A 23141-nucleotide genomic window follows, 5' to 3' on the forward strand; every position below is an offset into this window, starting at 1 on the left:
GTAATGGGTCTGTTCAGATTTTCTGTTTCTTTCTGTGTCAGCTGTGGAAGGTACTTTTATTGAAAGTCGTCCATTTCTTCTGGGTTATCCCATTTATTACCACACAATTTTTCATAGTATTCTCTAATAATTCTTCTGTGGTGTCAGTAAGTGATTTTTACTTTCTCATTTCTGATTATGTTTATGTGTGTAGACTCTCTTTTTTTCTTGATAAGTCTGGCTAGAGGTTTATCTCTTTTTCTTATTTTCTAAAGAACCAGCTCCTGCTTTCATTGATTCTATTGTTTAATTCTTCTCAATTTTATTTAAGCCTTCTCTAATCTTTATCATCTGCCTCCTTCTACTGACTTTGGGCCTCATTTGTTCTTCTTTTTCTAGTTTTGTTAATTGTGAATTTAGACTGTTCATATGGAATTTTTCTTCTTTTCTGAGGTAGGCCTGTATTGCAATATACTTCCCTCTGACCATGGCCTTCACTGTGTCCCACAGATTTTTTCGTGTTGAATTATTGCTGTCATTTTTCTTCCTGTATTGCTGGATCCATTTTTATTTGGTTATTGATTATTTAGGAGCATGTTGTTAAGCCTCCCTGTGTTTGTGGGCTTTTTCATTTTCTTTGGGTAATTTAATTCTAGTTTCATACGTTGGTGGTGTGAGAAGCTGGTTGGTACAATTTCAGTATTTTTAAATTTACTGGTGCTCTTTTTTGTGGCTTAATATATGATCTATCCTTGAAAATGTTCCATGTGCACCCAAGAAGAATGTGTATCCTGTGGTTTTTGGGTGGTGCGTTCTGTAGATATCTGTTAAGTCCATCTATTCTAATGTGTTGTTCAGTGCCTCTGTCTCCTTACTTATTTTCTGTCTGGTCGGTCTGTACTTTGGAGTGAGTGGTGTGTTGAAGTCCCCTAAAATGAATGCATTGCATTCTATTTCCCCTTTTAATTCTGTATTTGTTTCACATATGTAGGTGATCCTGTGTTGGGTGCACAGATATTTATAATGGTTGTATCCTCTTGTTGGACTAACCCCTTTATCGTTATGTAATGTTCTTCTTTGTGTCTTTCTTTGTTTTGATGTCTATTTTGTCTGATACAAGTCCTGCAACACGTGCTATTTTCTTCATATTAGATGCATGAAATATCGTTTCCCATCCCTTTACTCTCAGTCTGTGTATGAATTTGGGTTTGAAGTGAGTCTCTTGTAGGCAGCATATAGATGAGTCTTGTTTTTTTATCCATTCAATGACTCTGCATCTTTTGATTGGTGCATTCAGACCATTTACATTTAGGGTAATTTTCGATAGGTATGTACTTATTGCCATTGCAGGTTTTAGATTCATGGTTACCAAAGGTTCAAGGGTAACTTCCTTACTATCTAAGAGTGTAAACTTAGTATGCTATCACAAGCACAATCTAAGGCTTTTTTTTCTCCCCCTTTTTCTTCCTCCTTCATTCTTTATATATTAGGTATCATATTCTGTACTCTTTGTCTATCCCTTAACCTACTTTGAGGTAGTTAATTTAAGTTTGCATTTGTGTAGTAATTAATTGTTCTATCTTCTACACTGTGGTTTTATTACCCCTGTTGACAGCTATTTAGCCTTAGGAACACTTCCATCTATAGCAGTCCTTCCAACATACACTGTAGAGACAGTTTGTGGGAGATAAATTCTCTCAGCTTTTGCTTATCTGGAAATTGTTTGATCCCTCCTTCAACTTTAAATGATAATCTTGCTGGGTAGAGCATTCTTGCTTCTGCTTCATTGCATCATGCCGCTCTCTTCTGGCCTGTAAGGTATCTGCTGAGAAGTCTGATGATAACCTGTGGGTTTTCCTTTGTATGTGATCTTTTCTCTCTCTGGCTTCTTTTAATACTCTGTCCTTATCCTTGATCTTTTGCCATTTTAATTATTACACGTTTTATTAATACACTTTCCCTTTTTCTCTCTCTTCTTCTTCTAAAACCCCTACAATACAAAAATTGTTCTGCCTGCACTGGTCACACAGTTTTCTCCATATTCTTTCATTCCTAGAGATCTTTCTTCCTGTGCCTCAGCCTCTTTGCATTCCTCTTCCTCAATTTCTTTTTCATTTATCATCTCCTCCACCATATCTAATCTGCTTTTAAATGCCCCCAGTTTATTCGGAAATGAATGGATCTCTGTCCTGAATTCGTTCCTGAGTTCTTGAATATTTTTCTGTACCTCCATGAGCATGTTTCTGATTTTTTTTTGAAATCTTTTTCAGGAAGATCAGTGAGTTCATTTTCACTTGGCCCCTTTTCTGGTGTTTTGGGATTTTGGTTTGCACCAAGTTCCTTTGATGTTTCATATTTGTATGTGGCACCCTCTATTACCCAGAAGGTCTTCTCTCTGGAGCTGCTTAGCCCATGGAGTGATGTTGGGGGTCACAGGGGAGCAGTGCTGATGACTGGGGGTTGGGAAGAGCTGTTTCCTGCTTCCCAGTTACTGTGCCTCTCCACAGCCAGACCAGTGGGCTGAACACACAGGTGTTACCCTCTATGCTTTGTGTTTGTAGCTGCTGTAGGTGGGGCCTCCCGTTGGCTGGCCTAACACCAGGGCAGTTGCAAGCTAGTGCCAGCCGGCCAGAAGGTGCAACAGGCTGTGTATCATTGTGGAAGGCCTCGGAGCTGTGTATCTAGCCAGGGGGATGGAGCTCCTGAAGTTCCTGAAAAGTTCCCAACCTGCTGGGCAGAGTGCACCTGGATAATTTTGTCTACCTGTCCTTTTTCCTAAGCAGCAAGCTCTGTGCAATCCTTGCCCCTTTAGCAGCCCTCTCACTGTTCGGAAGTCTCTTATGCTGCCTGCCTTTCTTTTGTCCCAAAGCAACAGGATGTGGATCCCTGTTTTCCACAAGCAGCTGGAATCTCAATCTCTCCAAGTATCCTATTGTCTTAGTTTTCCAACCCCACTAATCTCCAGAGCACTATAGAATGTAGGTTCATGCTCCCAGAGCAGATCTCCAGGGCTGGGTGTTCAGCAGTTCCTAGGCATCCACCCCCTCCCCACTCCATTTCTCTTCCTTCTGCCAGTGATCTGAGCTGGGGGAAGAGTGTGGGTACCCCCAGATCACAGCTTTGGTATGTTACCCTTTATGAGGTCTGTTCTTTTCTCCCGGTGTAAGCAGTCTGGTGCAGCCTTCTTTCCTGTTGATCTTTTAGGGTTAGTTGTATTAACTATATTATTATATTATATGTGGTTTTGGGAGGAGGCCTCTGTCTCACCTCTCACATCATCATCTTTAATCTGATCTACTTGACTTAATCACTGTTACATGATAAAACTATCAAGTTATCAGGACATAATCCCATATGTACTGGTTCCAAGACTAAGCACTTGATATTTTACCTATTATATAAATATTTCTCCCTTTCCCCAATTGATTTGCTTGGTTCTGGGGAACAGATACCCTAACATCAAAATGCCATCTTGGTTAATTTTGAAATAGTCACAAGTTAGAATAAATATATTAGTAATACTGATCAGCTACCTCTTTTTCCATAGCAGCCTGTTTCTTAATAAGTTTCTTCATTTTTGCAGCAAAGTTGTTACACTGAGTTTCAAGATCTTTGTGTAATCTGAGACAATGCTCATTCATCTTAGCCTTTAGCTTATTTTCCAAATTCACCAACTTTTTTTAATGTTGCTGCGTCATTCTCTTACAGCCAGATATTTGTTCTCTAAGTTCAGTTTCCTGCTCATGTTCTGGTGTTTGCCTTGTAACCTACAACAATGGAGAGGAAAGAATGAAATAAAGCAAAACCTTTTTCTTTCAAAACCATCTTAGACAAGTCTGCTATCAACTAGGTATGTAATTCATGTAGGAGATCCCAGCCAACAGCTTATAATAAAATATCATCTGAAGAAGCAGACAAGCTAGCTGGTTCTAAAATTTAAAAGGGAATGTAAAGGACATAGAAAAGCCAAAATATGGAGGGGGGATAAAAAGTTGGTAGATGTAAACTTCAGTAATCAAAACAATGTGGTATTAGTGTAAAGACAGGCTGAATAGAGCAAAGGGACACAGTAAAATCTGGAAACAGACACACATATATTTGGTCAATTGATTTGCTACCAAAAAGTCAAGGTAATTCAAAGAGGAAAGTGTTTTTAACAAATCCTACTGTAACAACTGGTTCTCTGTATTCCAAGTAAATAAATGCTTAATCATGCTATATACAGAAATTAATTTGAGGAGTCACTTGGCCTAAACCTAAATCCACAATCATACAGCAGAAGAAAACATGGATGGAATATTGTCATGACCTTGGGGTCAGCAAATATTTCTTGGGTAGGACACAAAAAACACTGACTATAATGAAAAAAGATGTACAAACTAGATGCTCAAATAGAGGCAAAATTCAGATGATGTAAGATTAATCATTTAAAGTGAACAATTCAGTAGCATTTAATATATTCATGATGTTCTGCAACCACTGACCCTATTGTAAAGAAAAAAAAGTACAAACTGGATTCTTAAATAGAGACAGAATTCACAGAATGTATGATTAATCATTTAAACAATTCAGCAGTATTTAGTATATTCATAATGTTCTGCAATGACTGCCCATACCTAGTTACAAAACATATTTAATACCTCATAAGAAAACCCTGTATGTTCGAAGCAGTTGCTCCCCAATCTCCCCTTCTGGTAACCACCAATCTATTGTCTGTGTATGGATTTATCTATTTTGGATGTTTCATATAATATGTGACCTGCTGTATCTGGCTTCTTTCACCAAGCATGTTTCCAAGGTTCATCCATATTGTACAGCATGTATCAGTACTACATTCCTTTTCATAGCTGAATAATATTCCACTGTATACACATGCCTTAATTTGTGTATCCATTTATTTGTTGCTGGACCTTGTGTTGTTTCTACCTTTTGGTTATTTTGAATATTGCTGTCATAAACATTTCTGTATATGCATTTTTTTAAGTACCTGCTTTCAATTGTTTGGGGTATATATCTAGGAGTAGAATTGCTGGGTCATGGGGAAATGCTATGTTTAACTTTTTGAGAAATCATCAATTGTTTTCCACAGCAGCTGACATTTTACATTCCTACCAGCAGTTCCAATTTCTCCACATGCTCCCTAATTGTTATTTTCCATCTTTGTTTTTGTTTTTCTCATTTAATAGCGAGCCATCTAACAAAACAGCAGCAGACTCACAGAGTCCAAGAAGGGACTAGTGGTCACCAAAGGGAAAGGGGTGGGAAGAGTGGGTGGGAAGGGAGGGAGAAGAGGATTAAGGGGCATTATGATTAGCACACATAGTGTAGAAGGGGGAGACAGGGAAGGCAGTAATAGCACAGAGAAGACAAGCAGTGACTCTATAGCATCTTACTATGCTGACGGACAGTGATCTCAATGCGGTTTTAGGGGGGACTTGATAATATGGGTGAATGTAGTAACCAATGGTGCTCATGTGAAACCTTCATAAGATTGTATATCAATGATACCTTAACAAAAAACCAAAATAGCTAGCATTCTAGTGGCTGTAAGGTGGTACCCTCATTGTGGTTTTGATTTGCATTGCACTAGTGACTAATTATATTGAACATCTTTTCATGTTCTTGTTGGCCATTTGTATATATTCTTTGGATAAATGTCTATTCAACTCTTTAACACATTTTTAAAAATTGAGGTATAGTTGATATATTAATTCTAATCATCTTTTGGTGGAGTCTTTAGGGCTTTCTGTATGTAGTATCAGTCCCAACAATGGCAGTCCCACTTCTTCCTTACCAGTCTGGATGCCTTTTATTTCTTTTTTCTTGCCTGATTAATGTAGCTAGGACTTCCAATACTCTGTTGAATAAAAGTGTTGTGAGTAGGCATCCTTGTCTTATTCCTGATTTTAGAAGAAAAGCTTTTAGCTTTTTTATGACCTTTACAATTTGTAATGGGTTGTTTAAATTGGATTTTAAAACTAAAAAGTTTAAATTTATCACAGATGGAGAAAAAATATCTGCAAGACATTATCTGAGATATAATACTTGTACCCAGAGTATATGAAAAACTCTTACTAATCAGTATTAAAAGATGAACACATGAATAGGAAAACAGACAAAAGACTTAGAACGACACTTCACTAAAGAGATACATGAATGAACAATAAACACATGAAAAGGTGATCCTGGTGCCATCTTTAGTAATAGGGAATTGCAATGACAACCATCATGAGATTCCATTTCATTCCCAACAGAACAGCTAAAATAAAAAGATTGACAAACCAAATGCTGGAGAAAATGTGAACCAACTGCAACTCTCATACATTGTTCATGGGGATGTGAAACAGTACAACCGTTTTGGAAAGCTGTTTGACAGTTTCTTATAAAGTCAAACATATATATGCCCTATGATTCAGCAATTTTATCCTATGCATTCATCACAGAAATTAAAACATCATGTTCACATAAAGACATGTACGATGTTTATAGCATCTTAGTACGCTGATGGACAGTCACTGTACTGGGGTATGAGGTGGCTACTTGATAATAGGGGGAGTCTAGTAACCATGATGTTGCTTATGTAGCTGTACATTAATGATACCAAAATTGAAAAAGTAAAAACAAATAAAAGTGTTTCATCTTCCACTTGCCCCTTAGCAACCTCTAATCTACTTTCTATGAATTTAACTATTTTAGATATTTCATAGAAGTAGAATAATATTCATCTTGTGTCTGACTTGTATCACTTAGCATGTTTTCAAGGTTCATTCACGTTGTAGCATATGTTAGATGTTCATTTTCACAGCTGAATAATATTCCATTGTATGTATATACTATGGTTTGTTTATCCATTCATGTGTTGATGAATACTTGGTTTTGTTCCATCTTTTAGCTATCGTGCCTAGTAACTTTTTGGTAATATTGAAAACAGTGCAGTTAAAAAGGAAGCAGTCCTATCAATTGTGAAAGGAGTTACCTGACCTTCAAATGTTTTCAAGAAAATTTAAAATCTTACATGTGAAAGTGGAGCAAACATCTGTATTTCCTAAACCAAGAATTGTAATTTTCTACATTTACACTCAGTTTTATTTTAAAAGTGCAAACATTTTGGAAAATCCAAAAACCACTTCTGATTATCACCCACCTTAAACCTTTCTCCACTTCTCAAGGGCAACCATTATCACTAAAATCATGTTGCATACTTACTATTTTTAAATGCCTTCATTTTCATCTAAGTAACTTCAAAGAAAACATTATATGGTATTTATTTCTTTCTTCTAAGATTTAAAATATATTCTTTTTGCATTCTCAAAACATGTTTCTTAAATGCAGACATTAAACTGGGAATTAAAAGGCTTTTGCCATTTTAAAATAAGTTGCCTAAAATTAGGTTCCAAGCTTCTAAAACGTCAAAGGAAAAACAAAATCCAAACTCTTAAACTAACCAGACTAAGAAAATCAGTTACCTAAAGTTGAAATATTTGTTACTGAAATCCAAATAGCCATGGGCTTTAAATGGATGACAGAACTATTAGACATGACTGTGTGGTCTCCCTCCATCATGTCTAGCTCACTCTTGTCATCCAAGGCATCTGGAAGACTGTTAACACTACTGCTTTGACTACTGGCCCTGTTGGACATACTGGGAATAGACTGCTTACTTCCAACACTATTCACTGTTTCCATCCATCCAACGCTGTGATCTCGTTCCTGAGGGAAAAAGAGCATTAGATTCAAATATCTTTATCTCCTGAATTCTTGATTATTAGCACCTAGCACACTACTTGGCACACACAGTCTTCAGAAAGTTAGTGTTCCATTTTGAGAAATTCCTTGTATTTGCCAACACCAGGAAGATTATCAATTGTTAGTTGACCGACTAAAAAAATGACCAACAGGTAAATACCAAAAAGCCCAACCATGTGAAAAAGTTAATCAATTCTGAGTTATTTCCAAAGTATAGTCTTTTCTCTAAAATTTTTGACATTATTTTGAAATCCATTTCTACTACACATCTCATGGGGTATACACAGAGATGCTGCTCATTTCTCAATGATTCCAATGGTGAAAACAAACCCCAACCTTTTTTTAATCCTACAAACATCCCTTTTAGTTATTTTTTATTGAAGCCTTTTATATTTCTTTTCTTCTCAGAATATAGTCTTTAGCCTAAACTTCTTCCACTAAGTAATTTAATATTAATTCCTTTCTGCTTTTGTGTAAAAGCAAAAACTGTATATATATTTAATCATAATTAGAAGACTTCTTCTGAAGAAACCTGGCAAGCTTTGGTATCTGGGCACCAATATTACAGTCTTTCCATACCAAAATTCTTTAAGATATGCAGAATAATAAATACAGACCCATGGCATATAGAGGATCTTTTCTTACATCCACAGTCTAAAAAATTTGCTGTTATTCTAATGTTTAATGACATTAGAATTTTATTAATTTCACTTTACTAAAGTGTTTCATATACCTAAAATCGCTCCAATTTTCTAGTGACTACTGATAGAATTAAAAAATATCAAAACACCAAAACTGTATGTCAGAGAGTCTTTTGTAGTTCATTATTTATGTAGTGCTATTAAAAAGAAAAGTAACCAATGCTCTCATTTTCAGAATGCAGGGATATTTCTCACTTGAAAGCAATAAAAAAGAATCAAAGCTTTGGCATTGTGATATGAGCAAAGAAGAAAACAGAAAATACTTTGACTAAAAAAAATAGCTCCACAAATAATAAGGTTTATATTTTCCCTGTGAGGAAGGTCTGTAACATTTCTACTGCAAATTTGGAAACATGCCAACATGGAAAGAACTTGTTCTCAAGAGTAATATGTGAATCCGAACCCATATGCTTCAACTTTAAGTTAGTTAACCACTCAGAGCCTTACTTTACTCACCTATAAAATCAGTATTTTAGAATCATGTGAATCATGTGGAGGAATGAATCCCTATACACAACTGAAAAGAATCAAGTGTTCTTAGTAACAGAGTAAGAATGTTTGGTAATTTTTTTCCCCAAGATAAATTTAGCTAACTCATATGTTTATTTATTTATTTATTTTTAAAGAAGAAATTTCCAATTTAATAAACACTTATCAAACATTACATAAAAGGCACTGACGGAAAGGATTATACAACGAACAAGATAAGGAAAATGGTTGGTAATTCTAATGACTTCTGTGTCAGCACCATCAACTTCCAAAGCCTGTAATTTCAAATACTTCCAAAAGTGCGTCCCATGCCATAGACAATCAGGCAAAAAAGTGTTCAGTAGACCAGAATTTTGAGAGGGATTAGATTAAATAAAACTTGAACAGGTTTCTTTAATAAAAGACTTCACAGAGCTTTACTATGCTAATGTACACCTACCAAGAGGTTGGTTTAAAAAATGCAAAACCTTCCCCCCACCCCGCCGCCGGGGACCTTAGAGAATCACTGTGAAGACACCATCTGGAAACCACTGACATAATAAGATTCTTGGCAAGAAAAGTTGCATAAGGAAAGAAGCCAATAAAGAGACCCCAATATTTGAGCCATTTCTAAGTTATTACCTCTTCTTCTTCCTGTGCTTCTACTGCTGGTCCATTACGTGCCTCCTGGAAAAGGACATTCATCACCATTTGATACTGCAGATTGTCCAGCTCTCTTTCTGCATCCTTTGTCCTTTGAATGAGATCTGCTAACACTGTTTCAGGGTGCTCCATAAGAACAAATGCGTGCTGGTTAGGAGTAGAAGGCAAAAGTCAGGTGAGACCTATGTATTTTTTCATTCAGAACAAATGAATCCCTTCTTAGACCCTAGAGTTACTATCCTAAATAATGATAGATAATGCATGTAATCTATAGCTATCTAATTCTGCTATGCTTTTTTCTTATATTTATAAAATTTAATTTACATTTATACACCTGGTACCTACATAACTTCCCCCGCACTTTTTACAAAAACTTTGAACATGACACCTTTGTTAGCCAACTGAAAATGCGGAGATGAAATAATCAGAGTCTAAGTGAACATTAAGAATTAAGTCCAATTAGAGCCCATTGTAAGAAAATGCTTACAAATTCTTAGAACCGATTTCATAGAGGAGATACGTTCAGTTCTGAATTACATTAGATTTCAACATGAAAGTATTTACTCATGGTGAATTACATAACTTACCACTTGGGCTTTACAGGTTCTTTTATGTTGCTTAAATGCCACTTCATGAAACACTAGCAGTCGATTAAAAGACGTTATGTACTAGTGATTTTTACCATTAATATTTAATAAAGTTTAACATTATCAAATATAAAAAAGTAGAAAGAACAATTCTACCATAAGATTACCATTGTTACATTTGGTATTTTGGGGATATTTATTTCTTCTCAGAAATTTTCTGTGTATAGATTTGTATTGTAGTTAGCACACAGATTGCAGAAAGATGCCTTGTGCACTGGATGGAGTTTATGAGATGATCTTGAATTCTTTTAAGACTTTTACCTCCTTTATTAGCTCAAATTTATTTATTGTCTGAAGTTTTTATATATTATTCTTTCTTCATTGCTGTATTATGCTATTTAAACTTGTAAACATAATGCCTACAGACTATGTCATCAAATGTTCGTGCCAAATTTACATAACCATTATTCTAATTCTGGATCGTTATTTTCAATTTTTCATTCTGAGATGAATAGCTTCATACAGTAAGTCACTTTTTTCCATTTTATTTTTCTTCCTTATGACAGACTGCAACAGAAATGTGATCAAGCCAGAGGGAAGGATGCACTTGATAGATACTTCCTATCACTTCCGCTAAGGTCACCATACAAAGTGGACCAGGTACATGAATCTATATGCAGGTTTGGGATCTGAGCACCCAAGGCCAAGTATCCATTCCTGGGGGGGTTGGGTTATTACCAAAAGAGCTTCTTTCGCCTTCATTAGGCAAATGTAAGAAGCCAGTCACATTCTTCCTTTTCCTGAGCCTTAGCTTGGTATGTACCACTATTTATGATATTTGGTCTTTTTTATCCGAAAATAATATATCTTGTCATTTTAAGTTATTTAATAGTTTTCTACAAATGGATCCTGCTTATTTTCAGTAACATAATTCATAGCTATGCTAAACCTTTTGTTGCTACTGTGAAAACCTATTTCTTGGGCTTTCATTTAAGACTGTAACTGTGCTTATGGCCTAGAATTCTCTAAGTGCTACTGAAACTTTATACTGCTCTTCTACATACTGTAGTTGCGAATAACCCTACTGAGTATATACATGATCCTTTCAATATCCTTGCATCTTCATGAACTGTGTGTTGGTGAAAATAAACTGAACTTCTTTGAAATTCTAAAACATTCATGCAGAAAGTCTAATTTTCTAATGAAAAATCCACAAAATTCCTTAAGGTTTCAAAGAGATAGAGTCAACTGCTACTCACTAATGCCTTATCTAGATGTTTTAAGAATTATATTAATTCGAACAATACTATTATTGCTATTAATAAGATGTCAACCTCTAAATGAAATAAAACAGTTTGAGAACAGAAAGCATATAGTAATAATTCATTCAAATTAGGTAACCAAACCTATTGAAAGATGAATAGAATTCACATTTCTCAATGTGACAAAACATGTCTCAAAAAGAAACAAGAATGCGATATCCATTTCTAACAGTTCTTTTGAAATCTTTTCTCCCTTCTCCCACAGTATTTATGTAAATGTATTACACACCATTTCTCTTACTTTGATATTACTTTATATAGGACAGATTGATATATAACGTGTGGTAGATACAAACATTAAATCCAAAGTTAAACTGTTTTGCCACCTCTGAAATGACATTGTTCCACATGAATTAAAATTTATAGTTGTAACTCATGAATACATTCTTGCACATATAAATTAAGCCATTTAGTACTACTATATTGAATATTTTAGTATATATTCTATTCAGACATGACAAAAGCAGTTAATTTTGAAAAACAAATGAAGAAACTTAGCATCTAAGAAAATTTCCAAAAAAGAACACTATTATGAAATTAGTACTTTACCAAAACCCAGTACAGCATACTTAATACTGATTCAGAATCAAAGTAGAATAAAACATTCTTTAAAATAATTTCTTAGGTGTACAAAACAGAGTATAACTGACCTTTAAAAGTTCCTCTGATGTAGGGCGGTTTTGAGGGATTTTCTGGAGGCAAGAATCTACAAAGTTGTGAAAACAATCAGACCTATTGTAAAGGAAAGTATCAAGCCAACATATTATTATTTCCTTTAAAAACGCATCCACAAATCAAGACATGTGCCTATGGGTGGGAGGGAGAATAGAAATGATAAAAAAAAAAAAGCAGACACAATACACTATATATTTCATCATGTAAGTCTATAAAAAGCTATGAAAAGCAACTAATGAATTTTAACCATTTTTCAAAGATAAATTTGCACACATCATTTTAAAATCTTGCTCTCACATACTAAAGTATCAAAACTCATTCTACGTTGAGGTAAATTAGGAAAGTCCATCGTTTTCCTTTTTGCATTCAAATCTAAGATAGTGTTTTTCATTTCTCTAGCCACGTCCCTTTCTTCCTTGGCCCTCGGATCATCTTCCATATAGTACATTTCAGAACATTATGCTATTTGCTTTGGAAAGGAACATTTTTTATACCTAAGTGTTTAATGTCCTTGAGCAAATGGATAAAAGTTCCTGAAAACAGTAAGATTTTTTTTTAAATTAGGATTTTGTAACATACAGTGTTACTGATGAGAGTTCAGTAAGGCAGTAAGTAAAATATATTTCATGAATGCCTGTCATCAATATGCAAATAAGATTTAATTCTTTCATACAATAATTCTTTTTTGAATCCCCAAAGTATCAACCAGTGTAAAGACAGCCTATGTTTAGTGTATTTATTATTCAGATGGACCATAATAAACTCTGTGCCAAGATTTCTCCAAAACATCTCTGCAGAAGCAGCAAAGACTTGTGAACTTGCCTTAATTATCTAATGATAAAAATTCAATTATTCCTACTCTATGCATCTTACTTGTGAATTTTAAAGTATTTGTTGTACGGTAGGTGGTCCCCTAGAACTTTTCAAATGCTTGATACACCTGAAGAATTTCCAATTACAATTTTCTATCATTGATAAAAATCCTTGTTTTCTAAAATTGTCCATCAGTTCTCAATAAATTTCTTTACATGAATAACAGTATTATCAAAGAAGCGATGCAACATCAACCCACATTCTGAATAATAAATTATGACAATTAGAATAATCCAAAAATTATGAATTATCTGGAAATTCTGATAAATTATCAAATCGTTCTTACCTATGTTTTATACCATATCAATTATAAACCATTCCTCAATTAAATATCTCTACAGGTTGTGGCAATCTATATGTTGCATTTATAAAACACGAATGTTTAAATCATGCTATTTATTATATAATCAGGGTTGTATGTGTCGCAAAGGTACAAATATATTAATTTTTATACAAAAGCCATACTTTTTCCTCCCAGGTAGCAACGTTATCTTTTATTTCTAAACTAAGTTACATATGTGCTATGAAAAGTAAAAGTAGAGATAATAAAGGATAAATGTGATGTAAGGATAAAAGAAAGCTAATTTAATATTTCTTCAGGTTAACAGACTTCACGTCACTGAAATGAAATCATTTTGATAACATTATGAAAAAGTATTTAAATTTTACCATGTTGAACAATGTATCTCTCAGCCATACTCACCATTCATTAGACTGTACTGTAGGGAATTCATTTTCAACTATGTGAAACAAGACACTTACTGTACTCATTTCACATAAAGGAGGCTCCCTTTCCGCTATAAAAGAAAGAAAACTTCCTGTTAAAATATGTGCCTGTTATATGGGAGCATTGAAGTACTGTTAGTTTTTTTAAAAAATAAACCCCACCTTAGCAAAAAAGTTGTAAGTAGAGTTCAGAGAACTTATTCAAGTGAGTCAATAGAGAGAAAATTGCAGCCCTGATGCACATCTCTAAACGGTGTATTTTTCCAATAAACAAGAACATTCTAAGAGAACCTAATACATTCATTAAATCAGACCATTACTATGAATACATGACTATTATCTAATCCTCAAACTCCATTGTACTTTCAATCAAATGTCCCAATAATGTCCTTTGTAGAAAAAATGAGCTTCGATCATCTGAATCCTTCAAGGAAATTGCCCATTTTTTCTAAGTTTTAAACTTACATAAATTGTTCCTAAAATATCCCTATAATTCTTTCAATATGTGTACAATCTAGAGTCATGTCCCCTGTCATTCCTGATATTGGTCGTTTGTGTCTTCTTTCTGCTCATTCTAGCTAGAGGTTTATTAATTTCATTAATTTTCCCAAAGAACAAATTTGTGATCTCATTGATTTTCTCTATTGTTTTCATTTTCTATTTAATTGATTTCTGCTTTGATTTTTTGTGGGTCTCTATTCTGCTTACTGTGGATTGAATTTGCCCTTCTTTTTCTAGTCTTAAGGTGACAGTTGAAGTCATGACCTTGACAATTCATAAGTATACAATTTTGACTCGAATATCCCTCAGTTTGCTTTGTGTTGTTATTAAATTTGGTTTACACATCTCTGGCAGGAATATCACAGAAGCAAGTGTCATTCTTTCCTCAGTGTATTCGATAATGTGGGCCATGGTGGCAGATTGTCTTGTTAGTGGTGGTGTTCACTTTGATCACTTAAGGCATTCCACAAGGTTTCATGGTAAAGTTTCACTTGTTTCCTTTGTAATTATTAAGTGTTTGTGAAAAAGGTACTTGAGTCTATATAAATATTCTGTTTTGCATAAAGATTTAACTTTATTCTCTTATTGTATGGATTTAGATTCTTCATTTAATTTATAACCTGCTACTATAATTTATTTTGATGTTGAAATTGCTTCATTTTTAATCAGTTAAGAACCCTTTTAGGCCGACTTCTGTCTTTCTGACATGGCTCCGTCATTCCCTGATCGGTTCCCTGCTCTCTAGCCCACTAAGATGTTCCAGGATCATCTTATGCTTTCCCTACTGTAGACGCGGCTCAACCATTTCCCCAAGGAGCTGTGGCAGTGTGCTCACTGCTACTGCGCATGTCACTTCTCTTAGATCCTGTTAGTGGATAGAGCACGGGAACACACACGTCCCTCATATATTTGTATTCATACTTGCACATTAAATATCTTTAGTTGCTTATTGAAAACAACTGAGTTCACTACAATATCTCCAATCCAACACTATAGTACTATTTATTCAAGCCTCCTCTTTCCATTATTTGTAGCACCCTTCTCTGACAGTAAGAAACCTCACACTCATTATCCTTAAAATATGTGATGAATCACCCCTGTACATAGCGAGTCTCCCATCTTGGCCACCACCCTTTCCCCTTTTCCCCATCAAGTTTTCAAACCCCATTCCAAGCCTGTCTACAGTGTGAATGTCCACTTCATCCACTCAGTTTCTGACACCCCATCCAAACTGGATCACTTTCTGCAGTGAGGCCCTCCTCATCAGCCCTCAGGAGGGAAGCCCCCTTCCTTTCAATCAGGCACTGCCACTGTGTCAGGTGGCCCACCACAATATGGACGTGCTCCTTGGCCTCTGACACCCCATGCTGGGCTACTTCCAGTTATGAATGCTTTGGTTGCCTCACCAGGACTCTGAATCTCCAAACTTGACTGCCGCCCTCCCTGTATAGGTTCTGCTTCCGCAAAGAAGGCAATCTGTCTGTGGGAACTCCCTCCTCTCCTCACAGGACTCTGACATGCCACACTGGGCTACCATGGCTCAGCAGGTCACATGGACACCTACTTTACACTGTCCTCCCAACAGCTTTAAGAATGAGTAGTTTGATCCAGGAAGGGGAAGGGATTACTGAAGAAATTCTTAATGAATAAAATAACTTGTGTTTCTACTGTGATTTATTAAAGTATTCAAAAATTCTAAACGGTGTATCATCAATATATCAAACCAGAGTATGATTTCTAATTCTGTCATTTACTATGCAGATGAACACCTCAATTTAGTCAAAGAACACTTAACTTAGCTAAAAAACATAGAGATTTACTAAATCTAGACTGCGGTAGCCTTCAGTAGATTCAAAGGATGTTTTCCATTTCAAATATTTTTTTAATTGAAGTATCATTGATACTCAGTCTTATATTGGTTTCAAGTACACAACACAGTGATTCTACAGTCATCCATATTAAATCCTCACGCCTACTACTGTCAACACAGGAAAATGTTACAGAAGCAGTGCTTATATTTTCCATGCTATACTACTATCTCTCTGCCCAACTTATGACTGAAAATTTTTGTGCCCTTTTATTCCCCTCACCCTCAACTACTCACCCCAACCTCTCCCCCAGAGTAACCACCAGTCACTACTCAGTGTCTGTAAATCTAGTGTTGTTGTGTTCATTTTGTTTTCTGTTTAATTCCACAAATAAGTGAAATCATATGGTATTTTGTCTCTGCCTGGCTTATATCACTTAGCATACTACCCTTTAGGTTGATCCCTGTTGTTCCAAATGGCAGGATTTCTTTTCTTCTTATGGCTGAATAATATTCCATTGTGTATACATACCACCTCTTCTTTATCCACTTCTCTACTGATGGACAGTTAGGATGTTTCCATAACATGGCTACTGAAACGCAGCAATAAACAGAGGGGTGCGTCTATCTTTTGAATCAGGGATTTTATTTGTGGTTTCCATTGGGCTAATGAATGCCGCTCTAAAACGACTATTGAAGGTACCCCCCTTCCACCACTCCAGGGAAACTCCCAAAGGGGCCAGCCCCTGGCCCCATCACTGAATACGAACCAAGGGGCTATCAGGTTCGTTCCCCAAGCTCAACAACAGCAAATCCTCCCTGCGCAAGCATCAGCTCCCTCTCCCGTGCCACCCCAGGAAGCGCAGGCTTGGACCTCTGTTCCGCCACCAACACAATATTAGTACCCGATCAAGGTATCCAGTTGCTCCCCACAGAAACCTATGGGCCCTTACCCTCCAACACCTTTGGTCTAATATTAGGACGGGGGAGCTCTACATTAGCTGGCCTTCATATTGTACCAGGAGTTATTGATAATGATTATACAAGACAAATTACCCTCCTAGCTTCTGCTCCGACAGGCCCAATATCTATTTACAAAGGAAAAAGAATAGCTCAACTCCTATTGCTCCCGTTAGACTTAACAAACAAAAGTTACAATAAAAATTTCAGATTGAATGCTGCCTTTGGTTCCTCTGATGCTTATTGGGTGCAACAAATTACCACTGAACGGCCATTGTTAACCCTACAATTGGATGGCAAGTCCTTCGAAGGTTTAGTTGATACAGGAGCAGATGCTACAGTAATATCAGCCCAACAGTGGCCTCCCAGTTGGCCCTGAAGTACGTCCATAACCCATCTCAAAGGCATTGGTCAATCTACTAACCCAAAGCAAAGTTCTAAGATCTTAAGTTGGAAGGATAAGGAGGGAAATTCAGGACAGGTCCAACCTTACATAGTTGCTGGATTGCCCATTAATCTATGGGGCCGTGACATTCTATCTCAATTGAAGCTCGTCATGGCCAGCCCAAATGACATAATTGCCCGACAAATGCTTAATCAAGGCTATCTCCCTGGCCAAGGTTTAGGAAAATACAGTCAAGGCATAAAAGAACCCCTTACTGTTATACCCAAGAATGACCGTTTAGGATTCAGGTAAATTCCTAGAAGTGGAATTACTGGATCATATGGCATTTCTCTTTTTAGTTTTTTTAGTAACCTACACATTGCTTTCCACAGTGGCTGCACCAATTTACATTCCCACCAATAGGGTAGAAGGGTTCCCCTTTTTCCACATCCCTGCCAACACTTTCTTCTTGTCTCTTGGAGAGTGGCCACTGTAACTGGTCTGAGGTGATATTTTATTGTGGTTTTAAAATTTACATTTCCCTGATGATTAGTGATGGGGAGCATTTTTCATGTGCCTGTTCGCCATCTGTATTTCTACTTTGGAAAAATGTCTGTTCTGGTCTTCTGCCCATGTTTTAATCGGGGTGTTTTTGTTTTGTTTTTTTTTGGTTTTGAGTAGTATGAGTCCTTTATGTATTTTGGGTGTTAAAACTGAATAGGACAAATCGTTTACAAATATACTCTCCCATACTGTAGGTTACATTTTTGTTCTGCTGATGGTGTCCTTTCCTGTAGAGAAGCATTTTGGTTTGGTATATAGTCCCACTTGTTCATTTTTTATTTTGTTTCTTCTTCGTGAGCAGTGTGTACAGGAAAAAACTGCTCACACTTATGTTTGAGAGATTTTTTCTATGTTCTAAGAGTTTTATGGTTTCATGTCTTACATGTAGATCTTTGATCTATTTTGAGTTTAGTTTTGTGTGTAGAGTTATTGACAGTAATCTAGTTTCTTTCTCTTGCATGTAGCTGGCCAGTTTTGCCAACACCAGTTGTTGAAGAGTCTGTCCTTTCATCATTGTATACTCATGGCTCTTTCATTACATTTTAAGTGACCATGAATGCATGGGTTTATATCTGGGCTATCATGTTTCATTCACCTATGGGTCTGTTCCTGTGCCAGTACCATATTGTTTCGATTAGAGTTACTTTGTAGTATAGCCTAAAATCCAGGGAACATAATATCCCCCATTTCAAATTCTTGTAAGTGACTACTAATAAACTAATGTGATTTAAATAAAATTTAATTTAAAAAAGTTAGAGATCCTATTCCTTGTTGTCTTGTATACGTTTCCCAAATATGTCTCTCCATAAATGTGGATTGCTTCATTTCATTCTCTTACATGGACCTGTCCAGATTTCCCAAACCAGCCGTTGAAGAGGCTATCTTTTCCCCACTGTATATTCATGGCCTCTTTATACTATTGTATTAATTGACCATATATGCATGGGTTTATATCTGAGCCATTTTGTTTCATTCATGTATGGATCTGTTCTTGTGCCAGTACCATACTGTTTTGATAACTGTAGTTTGATAATAGAGCTTGAAGTCAGGGAGTATAATCACCCCAGCTTTGCTCTTTCTCAGACTTCCTCCTGCTATGTGGGGTCTTTTGTGGTTCCACATGAATTTTAGAACTATTTGTTCTAGCTCATTGAAAAATATCATTGGTATTTTGACAGGGATTGCACTGACTCTGTAAATTGCTTTGGGCAACGTGGCCATTTTGACAATATTAATTCTTCCTATCCGTGAACATGAGATTATTTCCATTTATTGGTTAATTTCTCTCCAGAAGAAAGAATAGGTCTTTCACCTACTTGGCTAGTTTATTCCTAGGTATTTTATTCTTTTTAATTCAGTTTTAAATAGAATTGTTTTCCTGATTTCTCTTTCTGCTAGTTTGTTGTCAGTATATAGGAATGCAACAGATTTCTGTGTATTAATTTTGTATCCTGCCACTCTGCTGAATTCAGTTTGTTATTAGGTCTAACCATTTTTTGGTGGAGTCTTTAGGGTTTTCTATATATAATAATATCATGTCATCTGTAGACAGTGATAGTTTTACTTCTTCCTTCCTGATCTGGATGCCTTTTGTTTCTTTCTTCTTGTCTAATTGCTTTAGATGGTATTTCTAATACTATGTTGAATAAAAGTGGTGAGGGGATTTCCTTGTCTTGTTCCTAATCCTAGAGGAAAATCTTTTAGCTTTTAGCTACTAGGTAGGATATTAGCACAGGGCTTGCCATATATGGACTTTATTCTGTTGAGCTTTCTTCCGCTTACACTTATGCTGAGTTTTTATCACAAATGGATGCTGAATTTAGTCAAAGGCTTTTCTGCGTTTAATGAGATAATCATGATTTTCAGCCTTCATTCTGTTAATGTGGTGGATCACACAGATCTGCATATATTGATCCAGATTTGCATCCCTGGGATATGTCATAGTTAATCATGGTATATCATCCTTTTAATGTATTGTTCAATTACGTTTGCCAGTGCTTCACTGAAAATTTTTGCACCTATGTTCCTCAGAGAAATTGGCCTGTAACACTCTTTTCATGTAGTGTCCCTGTCTGGTTCTGGTTATCAAGGTCATGCTGGCTTCATAAAACGAGTTTGGAAGTACTCCCTCCTCTTCAGTTTTTTTTTTTTTGAGAGGGCATCTCACATATTTATTGATCAAATGGTTGTTAACAACAATAAAATTCAGTATAGGGGGTCAATGCTCAATGTACAATCATTAATCCATCTCAAGCGTAATTCTCATCAGTCTGCAATCTTCTGAAGCATAACGAACAAGTTCTTACATGGTGAACGAATTCTTACATAGTGAATAAGTTCTTACATGGTGAACAGTACAAGGGCAGTCATCACAGAAACTTTCGGTTTTGATCACGCATTATGAACTATAAACAATCAGGTCAAATATGAATATTTGTTTGATTTTTATACTTGATTTATATGTGGATCCCACATTTCTCCCTTTATTATTATTATTATTATTATTTTTAATAAAATGATGAAGTGGTAGGTAGATGCAAGATAAAGGTAGAAAACATAGTTTAGTGCTGTAAGAGGGCAAATGTAGATGGTCAGGTGTGTGCCTGTAGACTATGTTAATCCAAGCTAGACAAGGGCAGCAAAACATCCACGGATGCAGAACATTTCTCTCAAAGCAGGGGGCATGAGGTTCTGAGCCTCACCTCTGTTGATCCCCAGTTTCTCACCTGATGGCCCCCCTGCGACTGTGCCTGTCTTAGGCTGTTCCTCCCTTGAGGAATCTTACCCATCTCTGTCTAACCAGTCCTCTTCCGGGGCCATACAGGGAAATGTAAAGTTGGTAAGTGAGAGAGAAGCCATATTGTTTGAAAAGGTTAGCTTTTTACTTCTTTGCAGATTTATGCCCTGTGGCTTCTATGCCCAGCACTTGTCTCGAGGTATCTTTACCACCTGGAGGAATTATGATACTCGGTAAATTCGATATGAGGCACAAATTCTATTTAAGGGTTACAATTAGGAAGAAAGAAGAAAAGCTATAGAGGTAGCATATGGAAGAAAACATGGGAGGATTGATTATTTCTTTGACATATATTCTTGTAGAGTACCTTATGTATGTCTAGGTTTTAAACTACGAACTAATTTGCACACACATATTAACATAATAGGAATACAGTGACACAAACAGAGCAAATCTATAATTACCATCCATCTCCAGTGGAGCCAAGAATACCATTTAGGCACCCTAGGCATTTGTGAAAGTTTCTCTATGATATGATGGATATTGTCCAACTGTACTTGAACAGTCTGAGAAAAATCAGACAAATTAAAGCAGCCCATTTCTGGGATCTGTTCACCTCCCATATGTCCTTTTAACCATAGATAGTCTATAGGCATGAGATTTTGGAGTGCTACAACTTGCACCCCTCCCAACTCCTGGTTGAGTTCCAACAGTACAGATCCGGTCAAATTTGTTGTCTCATCGTATGCACATGCCAGCCTAGACATCTGCCTCCTCATTCCAATGGCAAGTCTAGGAAACGGTGGGGTGGACGCAGCCGCGACCACAGCATCGCCCGGATCCCTGTGGAGGCTTTTTGATGATCATCCCCCGGCACGAGTCCTCCAGAGAGTGCTGATGCCAGAAGCTCCTCCTCATATCGTATCTTAGTTCATTTTCTGGGTATCCAAGCTAGGCCTTGATCTTCTGCATAGAAACAAACAGACCCTTTGCCCACACTTTGACATGCCCTCTATACCACTGTGCAGAACTCATTGGAGGTCAGCACACAGGGACTGCTTTTTTTTTTATTAAGAGAAAGTAATATTATCAGAAAAGAGTACCTCCATAGCTGATCATCTGACAGCCGTTAAGTGATCAACATTAAGGATGTTTAAAGCATGCGTTGATCTTTGATTTACCAATAGTTTTATCCTATCAAGGAGTAATCCCCCTTTTCTTTCTTTCTTTCTTTCTTTTCTTTTTTAATCTTTAATCTACACTTACATGAAGAATACTATGTTTACTATGCTCTCCCCTGTATCAGGTCCCCCCTAACAACCACATTATGGTTTCTGTCCATCAGCTTAGCAAAATGTTGTAGAATCCCTACTTGTCCTCTCTGTGATGTGCAGCCCACCCTCCCCTTTCTCCCTCCCCCCTCATGCATGCTAATCTTAATATCCCTTTCTTGTTCCCCCCCTTATCCCTCCCTGCCAACCCGTCATCCCCAGTTCCTTTCCCTTTGGTACCTGTTAGTCCATTTTTGGGTTCTGTAATTCCGCTGCTGTTTTGTTCCTTCAGTTTCTCCTTTGTTCTTATACTCCTGAAATGAGTGAAATCATTTGGTATTTCTCTTTCTCCACTTGGCTTATTTCACTGAGCATAATACTCTCCTGCTCCATCCATGTTGCTGCAAATGGTTGGATTTTTCCACTTCTTATGGCTGAGTAGTATTCCATTGTGTATATGTACCACATCTTCTTTATCCATTCATCTACTGATGGACATTTAGGTTGCTTCCAATTCTTGGCTATTGTAAATAGTGCTGCGATAAACATAGGGGTGCATCTGTCTTTCTCAAACTTGATTGCTGCGTTCTTAGGGTAAATTCCTAGGAGTGGAATTCCTGGGTCAAATGGTAGGTCTGTTTTGAGTATTTTGATGAACCTCCATACTGCTTTCCACAATGGTTGAACTAATTTACATTCCCACCAGCAGTGTAGGAGGGTGCCCCTTTCTCCACAGCCTAGCCAACATTTGTTGTTGTTTGTCTTTTGGATGGCAGCTATCCTTACTGGTGTGAGGTGACACCTCATTGTAGTTTTAATTTGCATTTCTCTGATAATTAGCGATGTGGAGCATCTTTTCATGTGTCTCTTGGCCATCTGTATTTCTTTTTTAGAGAACTGTCTATTCAGTTCCTCTGCCCATTTTTTAACTGGGTTATTTGTTTTTTGTTTGTTGAGGCGTGTGAGCTCTTTATATATTCTGGACATCAAGCCTTTATCGGATCTGTCATTTACAAATGTATTCTCCCATACTGTAGGGTTCCTTTTTGTTCTATTGATGGTGTCTTTCGCTGTACAGAAGCTTTTCAGCTTAATATAGTCCCACTTGCTCATTTTTGCTGTTGTTTTCCTTGCCTGGGGAGATATGTTCAAGAAGAGGTCACTCATGTTTATGTC

General features: G+C 36.5%; 1 pseudogene; it reads right to left on the reverse strand.

Annotated features, from left to right (window-relative positions):
* LOC118971882 (serine/threonine-protein kinase TAO1-like) overlaps positions 1-23141 on the reverse strand; it is a 56238-nt pseudogene that overhangs the window by 20617 nt on the left and 12480 nt on the right.

This window comes from Manis javanica, unplaced genomic scaffold, assembly GCF_040802235.1.
Source record: "Manis javanica isolate MJ-LG unplaced genomic scaffold, MJ_LKY HiC_scaffold_30, whole genome shotgun sequence".
In the NCBI taxonomy this organism is placed as follows: Eukaryota; Metazoa; Chordata; class Mammalia; order Pholidota; family Manidae; genus Manis; species Manis javanica.